The following is an 8,583-nucleotide window of genomic DNA, read 5'->3' as shown; positions in this document are numbered from 1 at the left end:
CCCAGTCCCCTTCCCTGAGCTTCCTTCTGCACCCAACCTCCATCCCAGACTCCATACCTCCTTCATTAATATCAAGAAAGAGTGTGGCCCTCGACCACTTATCAATTCTTGGAGAGGCTCCCCATCACAAATTATTGCCCAGCCCTGATCTAGCTCCACTGCAGGTGGAAACCTGAACCTGAGCTCCCCCAAAGTGACTTACTGCTCTAGGTTTGCCCCCATTAATTTATTTGCTTATTTTCCTTTATCTGTGTAAGATTCTAGGAGTGTCCATCTGAAGCCTCAAATGTCCATTGGGTCAGCGAGAAGCAGTTTTTGCTTAGAATACCAGCGTGTTCAATCGTCACTGGTTTCCACGGTCCATTACCACCCAGTTTTTAAGGTCACAGCCATTTTGACGTTATGACTTAACACCCGAGCAGCATGTAGCGACAGCTGTGCATGTATCTAGGACATGCCAAGAGGGCTAGACGCCATTGTAATACAAAGGTAAGAACCAGTCACCCTTCCTCTACAGCTAATTTGCTTGTAACAGTTTAATTAGCTGTTTGAGGAAGGCTGCACAGATGGTGGATTACTTGGCCCTACCTCCACACCCATCTGCCTAGCTGCCACCTGCACAGATCTGCACAAATCTTCCAGCAGAACACCTCCTGAGGCAAGTCACCACAACCACCCCCACAATACCACCACAAGTACAAATACTCATAGCGCTTGCCTGCAGCAGACACTGCTCATTTGCCACCTACACAAATCTACCACAACACAACCCAGCAACAGGTCAACACACCCAGAGAGGCAGCACACCCAATAAGCCTAATCATCACCCTGCTAGAATGTGTGAGTCAGTGTGCAGCAATGATAGCTCGCGGAGAGCTGTTTTTCTATAGAACACCACCAAGTCCTATCATCGCTGGCATTTGCAGTCTGTTGCCATCCAATCTTTACGTTTTCAGCCATTTTCAGCTTTTCTCCCCCCCTCAAATACACACGTGACTTAATGAGCCTCTACACCAGCGATGGGCAACGGATGCTCATGAAGGGGCCACAAGATTGTCCTTACTAAGACAGTGTCCCGGGATAGGGTAGCTTTGCTCACTGCACTGATGTAGATAAAATTTGCAGAGTGTGCCAATTGAAAAGTAGCAGCACTGTGATTGGATACAGAGGCGGTGTTGCATGATGTATATCGATCAGGAGTGTGAATAACCTCTCCCCCGAGTGACATAATTTGCAGGGACATAAGTGTTCATGCACAGTGCTATTTGGATCTTCCCTCTGCAGACAGAGCTTCTGCTGTTCATGGAGATTGTTTCTTTATGCTGATGGGAGAGCTCTCCTGTCAGAGTTGCCAACTGTCAGTAAATTTACAGACAGTCTGTAAAAAATTGGACATGTCCGTAAAGTCCGTACAAAAAAATTTGGTGTCCGTAAATTTCATAAAAGTGCAATAAAATTTCAAAAAACAGCAATTATGCTATAGCCATTACATTTATTCTGTGCTGCTTCAGCCAATTTACTGCAGAGCAGCAGAAATTGGACGTTTTAGTTGTTTAATTAGCTCAAGGGTCGAGGTGACGTAACGTGAATCATGTGATCCATGTGATGTTATCATCTACATTATCATCTTAATATAGTATAAAAATTATGTCCGTAAAAAAATGTGTCTGTCTGTCAATGACATTTCTGTGGGTTGGCAACCCTGTCTCCTGTGCCCATCCAGTGTCTTCATCACATGCACTGCAGCGCTGTATGTCTACACATGGCCTAAGTAATAACTAGCCCCTTCCTGACAGGTGTTTATCTAACCTGCTTTTAAAGATCGTCAATGACAGAGAATCCGCAACCTCCCTAGGCAATTTGTTCCAACCCTTAACTATTCTGCCAGGAGGTTTTTCCTAATGTCCCACCTAAACCTCCCTTCCTGCAATTTAAGCCCATTGCTTCCTGTCCTATCCTCACAGGTTAACTAGAGCAAAGTACAGGACTATGTAGCACTTTAAAGACTAACAAGATGGTTTATTAGATGATGAGCTTTCGTGGGCCAGACCCACTTCCTCAGATCAAATAGTGATGGCCCACGAAAGCTCATCATCTAATAAACCATCTTGTTAGTCTTTAAAGTGCTACAAAGTCCTGTACTTTGCTTCAGTTACACCAGACTAACACGGCTACATTTCTATCACTAGGTTAACTAGAATAATTTTTCCTCTCTGGAAAACCCTTTACTTGAAAACTTATATTCCCCCACCGCCCTGCTCCAAACCCCATCGTTTCCACTTTTCCTGGTAGGTCATGTTTTCTAGATCTTTGTTTTTGTCACTCTCCTCTGGATTTTCTCCAGTGTGTCCGCACCTTGCCAAACATGTGGCGCCCAGCCCTGGATGCAATGCTCCCTTCCCTCTTGAGGCCTTAGCAGCAAGGGGGGGCAGAGGGGCAGAATCACTTCTGTCTCCATGCCTGCTTGGCTTTCACTGAAGGCAGCTGTGAAGTTCAGGCCTGGAAGGAGCCGCTCGGGCAGGAAGGTGCCTCTAGAGGGAGCTGAAGCCGCCTCCTTATTTGCATCTATGATCTAGTGTCGCTACCTCCACTCCTTCCTTTCTCATGCAGTCCGCCCCCCACCCCCCCACCCCGGTAAGGAAACCGATGCAGAAGCAGGCAAGGGAGTCAGGGACGAGTCCGCAGGGGCAGCTCCAGCCGCATCTCCCTGCCCCCCGGAGCAGTAAAGCGGTGAGCACGAACCGTGCGGATACTCCCCCGCATCCTCCCGATGCAGCATCCCCGCCGCAGCTGGGCGGAGGGGAAGGGTCCAGCAAGCGGGGGGTGGCCCCGTGCATCCGGGGGAAAGCCCGCTGCAGAGTCTGCGGGGCGAGGGGCGCTGCCCGCTGGGCGCAGAGCACCGGCCCGGCCGGGCGCTGGGCTGGCGAGATCGGAGCTCCCGGGACGGGGCGGGCTCGGCCGGTGTGAGCTGCGGGCGGGACGTGGTGGGCTGGGGAGGGGTGACTACGAGCTTGGAGCAACGGTGCCCCGGCTCCCCCGGGGGGTCCCACTGACCGGTCTGGCCCCAGTGACAGGTCGGGGGGCTTTGCTTGGGGGTCACAGGGGTGGGGGGAGAATTGCTCAGTGATTGGTGCAGGAGTCTGGAAAACATGTAGCCAAGCCCATCCTGTGTCACTTTGGGGGGGGGGTCACCACACTTTACACCTCCATTCCCCCCCTCCCCCGTACATAGGGCTGATGCCACTTTACCCCCCTGGGGTGGTGAAGGTTAATTAAAAACTATTGAGGCCATACAGTCCTCTGGGACCGGTCAGTACAATGAAGGGCCCTAGTCATAGAATCATATGATTAGAAGGGACCCAGAGAGGTCATGAGTCCAGTCCCCTGCCCTCAAGGCAGGACCACGTCATAACTACAACACCCCGACAGGAGTTTCTCTAACCTGGTTGTAAATACTGTATCTCCAGTGATGGGAGATTCTACAACCTCCCTAGGCAATTTGTTCCCCGGCTTTACCATTCCGACCGGAATTTTTTCATGCTGTCCAACCGAAGCTGCCTTTGCTGCAATTCTAGGCCCATTGCTTCTTGTCCTGTTCTCAAAGGTTAACAAAATACCAACGACATGTGCTTGAATTAGACATGTGAGTAGGTCCCTTACAATCAATGCCATTCAAGTGCTTCATGGGAGAATAGGTGTGTGCAGTATCAGGGTCAAAGATTTCACTGTACATTTACTGCTAGAAGCAAGGGGAGCAGCAATAAACTCCTTGGTTGAAGTATATTCCCCAGTATTTGATATTCATGCCACACACACAACAACCTGCAGCAGTGAATCAGGACAGTCCTGCAGTCTTTTCTTATAAGAGGAGTAAATGAAGGTGGATTAAAGGCGCCCAAACGATGTTTGGATTGGGATGCGTTTCTGCGTTAATGCTGCAGAAATCTGCAGTTCTCTGAGTCTCTGCAGTTACCAGCACTGTTTTCCCACATTGAGGTACCAGACACAGCCAGTCATGTGTATAGTTTTGAAATTAATGAATCATTTCAGCACCTTCCCATGTGGCAACGGGGGTGGGGGGTGGGGGAGCAGATACATGGGCTAGCTGTGCTCTCTGATTGGGCTGTGCATGCAGACAGGAAGGACGCAGAGGAGGCAGAGGTGTGGCTTTCTGTCAAACAGGTCCTAAAGGGGGATAGAGCAGCCAGTAGGGTGGCTACTTCTCCGGAGCCAGGAGCTGTGGAGCCTGGTGACCCTCCTTTGCTAGCTCTGTGGCTATGTGTGGTGCTTCCAGAGATAATTTTAGCAGTAGGAGCATTCCTTTGTAATGCAGCACTGCCCTGCGTCGCAGGGTGCTAGGTGCTGCACACACACACACACACACACACACCTGGGTTACCTTCCTGCCCACTGCGCATCTAGTGGTGGAATCGGCCCCAAGTTCCTCTGTATAGACACGGGGCCATGCCTAGATGGCCCGTGATACACAGTGGTTGCCAGTGTCCATGCAGGCCTTTCTCCTCAGTGCAGGGCCAGTGGCTGGATTTCCACATCCCCTTCTGTTGAGGTGGAAGTTGAAGACAGAATTTGGTCTAGGAGAAATGTCTCTGGCTTGCCTCCCCACTAAGCACCTATGATCCAGGAAGAACAAGAAACTCTCCTGAAACCTTTAAGCAAAATGGAGGAGTGGGAGGGGAAATGCGCTCAAGGCAAAGGTCTGTTGTACTCGCCAATAAAGATAAGCTGCTTTGCCATCTCTGAGGCACTGCTACGCCCATGTGCTGAGTGTCCACCACTGAGGCTTTCACGCTTTGTGAAAGTGAAGGCTGGGTGTGCTGGGAGGTGACATACTTTGACAACAGGTGAAGGCTAAACACAGTTTGTAGCTAACCCAAATCCTGGGGATACTGGGGGAATCGTACTTTCAGCTCCCCCCCTTGTTGTACTCCTAGGGCCATAAGGTTCCTAACTTGCCTGCAGTGTTGCCAGATAGTTTCACTAAAAATACTGAACACAGCGGGGAAAAAAACTGGTTGAACAACAAAAAAAAGGGGGGGGGGACACCAAAGGTTGTTGAGCAAAAAAGAAAAAAAAACACACTAAATGCGCCTTTAAATCCCCACGCTCCCCACGCCCTCACCAGACGCGGCAATGGAAGAATGTCCCCTGCGGCTTTCTGTCTGAGACAAACAGAAAATACAAGACATTTTACATGTCTGGTATTTTCTGTTTTTTTTACTGGACAGAAGACACAATCACTGGACTGTCCGGGCCAATACTGGACACCTGGCAACCCTACTTGCCTGAAACTCTAGATCCCAGGGGCCTAGAGATCTCTTGAAAATGTGGGTAATAGGGCCTCCTCCTCCACTCCTTTTTAGGGCCATAGGGTTTGGTCCCTGTTAGACTGGACTGATCCCAGATTAGCTTGGCCACACTCGGGAGAAGAAGGGGCTCTTCTGGACTTTGGGACCCTGATCAGCCTAGAGTTTGGTCAGATCTTAATTTATCCCACTTTGCTGTCATCAGTGAAGAGGTGTATTAGCAGCAGTTGGCCATAGATTGCCATTAAGAATGGGTGAGAGGCAATTCCCCATAAGTAAAGGAACATGACTTACTGCGTGACTACTTCAGTGTGGTAGAGAACCAATTTGCGAGAAATATAATGGGATGCCAGAAAAAGAGAAAGAAAATGAATTTTTCCCTTCTTAGAAATGATAAGCTCAGAAGAGGAACCAGCTTACTAAAAGAGGCTCAGTTCCTTATTGGTTTTTCAAAGAATAAACATTTTTAAAAAGGAGCAAACATCTGCATCATGAACCCAGAAATTGCATCAGCAAGGACCAGCTGAGACTAGAAATCTTTTAGATGCAGAAACCAGCTCTACATTAGAATTCGCCTGGCCAGTGATGGGTGCTGACAATGAGGGCAGCTTGACTGGTGCTAAACACGACTGAGCAAAAGGTAGACAAGGATGATGTGTTCAGGGCTGGGCTAGAATCCGTGGTTAAGACTTTCTACCAAGCAGTTGTTACCAGTGGGGGATCCCTCTTCAAGTCTGAACTAGGCCAAATCCCCTACCCTTGCACCTGAACCAGAGTGCTTAGAAATAAACACAGGGCTCCCTTCTTGCTCTGCTTTTCTGTTAGTCCCATTTAAAGGTAAACTGGTCTGAAGCAAGTGCAGCAGGTGGGTGTCCATTGGGTTTGACTTACGGATTTCAAGTGAGCAACACAGATTTGTACCACCAGATGAGTACTTTATTTGTATAAAGAAGACTTTATTTGTATTACCACAGCATCCCTAGGAGGCCAAGTCAGGAACTAAGGCTTTGTCTACACTTAAAGTCCTTTAAACTGAAAGCGTGGTCCTAGCATGAGTGCTGAGGGAGAAGTCTCCTAGCACACTATGTAAACTCCCTCCAAGAGGGGAATAGCTAACAGCGCTGGGAGCATGGCAAGTGACTTGCTGCACCCAGAGGGGGTGGGTGTGTTTTTTCACACCCCTGAGCCAGAAAGCTGCAGTGCTGTAAAGCATGGGTTCCCAAACTGGGGGGCGTGAAGGAATTCCGGGGGGGTGGGCGGAAGGCGACCCAGCCCCCTCCCGCCTCATCAATCTGGGGGTCGTGAAGGAATTCTGGGGGGGGGGGTGCAAGGCGACCCAGACCCCTCCCGCCCCATCAATCCCCTTGCTATTTTTGTTTTTTGGTCCTGGTCAGTTCCTTTTTTTTTTTTTTTTGGCTGGGGGAAAGGGGCGTGCGGGTTTCTCAAAAATCAAAAACATTGAAAAGGGGGCGTGATGCCGAAAAGTTTGGGAACCACTGCTGTAAAGTGTTAGTGTAGACTTAGCCCAGGGCCTGATGAAATGCATCCTAGAATACTCATGGAGGTGATAGAGGAGGTATCTGAGCCATTATCTATCATCTCTGAAAAGTCATGGAAGTTGGGAGAGATTCCAGAAGACTGGAAAAGGGCAAATCTAGTGCCCGTCTATAAAAAGGGAAATAAGGACAACCCAGGAAACTACAGACCAGTCAGCTTAACTTCTGTGCCAGGAAAGATAATGGATCAAATAATTAAGGAATTCATCAGCAAACATCTGGAAGATAATAAGGTGATAGGTAACAACATGGACTTCTAAAGAACAAAGCATTTCAAACCAATCTGATAACTTTCTTTGACAGAATAACAAGCCTTATGGACAAGGGAGAAGCGATGGAGGTGGTATACCTAGATTTTAGAAAGGTATTTGACACGGTCTCCCATGACCTTCTTATCAATAAACTAAGGAAATACAGCCTAGATGGGGCTACTATAAGGTGGGTGCATAACTGGCTGGATAACCATTCTCAGAGAGCAGTTATTAATGGTTCACAATCATACTGGAAGGGCATAATGAGTATGACTCGATAGGAGTCAGTTTTGGGACCGATTCTCTTCAATATCTTCATCAATGATTTTTAGATAATGTCATAGAAAGTATGATTATAAAGTTTGCAGATGCCATCAAGCTGGGAGGGGTTGAAAGTGCTTTGGAGGATAGGGTCATAATTCAAAATGATCTGGAAAAATTGGAGAAACGGTTTGGGATAAATAGTATGAAGTTTAATAAGGACAAATGCAAAGAACTCCACTTAGGAAGGAATAATCAGTTTCACACATAGGGTGCATCTAGACTACATGGCTCTGTCGACGGAGCCATGTAAAGTAGTTTATTTGACATAGTCAATGAAGCGGGGATTTAAATAATCAGCTGAGCCATTTTTATTTTAATGAAGTGGGGATTATTTAAATCCCCGCTTCATTGATTATATCGAGTAAACTACTTTACATGGCTCCGTCCATGGAGCCATGTAGTCTAGGCACACCCATACAGAATGGGAAGTGACTGTCAAGGAAGGAGTACAACAGAAAGGGATCTAGGGGTCATAGTGGACTACAAGCTAAATATGAGTCAACAGTGTGATGCAGTTGCAAAAAAAAAGCAAACATGATTCTGGGATGCATTAACAGGAGTGTTGTGAGCAAGACAGGAGAAGTCATTCTTTCTCTCTACTCTGGGCTTATTAAGCCTCATTTGGAGTATTGTGTCCAGTTCTGGGCACCACATTTCAGTGAAGATGTGGAGAAATTGGAGAGGGTCCAGAGAAGAGGAACAAAAATGATTAAAGGTCTAAAAAACATGAGCTATGAGAGAAGACTGAAAGAATTGGGTTTGTTTAGTTTGGAAAAGAGAAGACTGAGAGGGGACAAGATAGCAGCTTTCGAATACCTAAGAGGGTGTCACAGGGAGGAGGGAGAAAAATTATTCTCCTTAGCCTCTGATGATAGGACAAGACGCGATGGGCTTAAATCGCAGCAAGGGAGGTAAAATTCCGCTCTCAGATCAAGCTATGTATTATCATGCATTGAGCATTAATGATGGGCTTTGTTCACAGAAGGCCATTAAGATGGGTGAGAGGCAGTTGATAGATCCCCAGGAGAGGGCAGGGAATTTAGAGCAAATCTAGATGGAGAGGTTCTACCAGTGTAAGGTAAGGTGTCAATTTACATCCCTATAGTTATACTGGCAAAACGTCTCAAG

General features: G+C 47.7%; 1 protein-coding gene across 1 annotated transcript in view; it reads left to right on the top strand.

The window, feature by feature from the left end:
* Window positions 1–2,617: 2,617 nt before the first annotated feature.
* BAK1 (BCL2 antagonist/killer 1) overlaps window positions 2,618–8,583 on the top strand; it is a 32,280-nt gene continuing 26,314 nt past the window's right edge. The window contains exon 1 of the mRNA XM_075909847.1: window positions 2,618–2,730. The gene's annotated coding sequence lies outside the window, so the exon portion shown is untranslated. The remainder of the gene's footprint in view (window positions 2,731–8,583) is intronic.

Source organism: Pelodiscus sinensis, chromosome 27 (assembly GCF_049634645.1).
Source record: "Pelodiscus sinensis isolate JC-2024 chromosome 27, ASM4963464v1, whole genome shotgun sequence".
In the NCBI taxonomy this organism is placed as follows: Eukaryota; Metazoa; Chordata; order Testudines; family Trionychidae; genus Pelodiscus; species Pelodiscus sinensis.
Note: the sequence above shows the minus strand (reverse complement) of the source record. Positions and strands in the feature narration are given on the sequence as shown.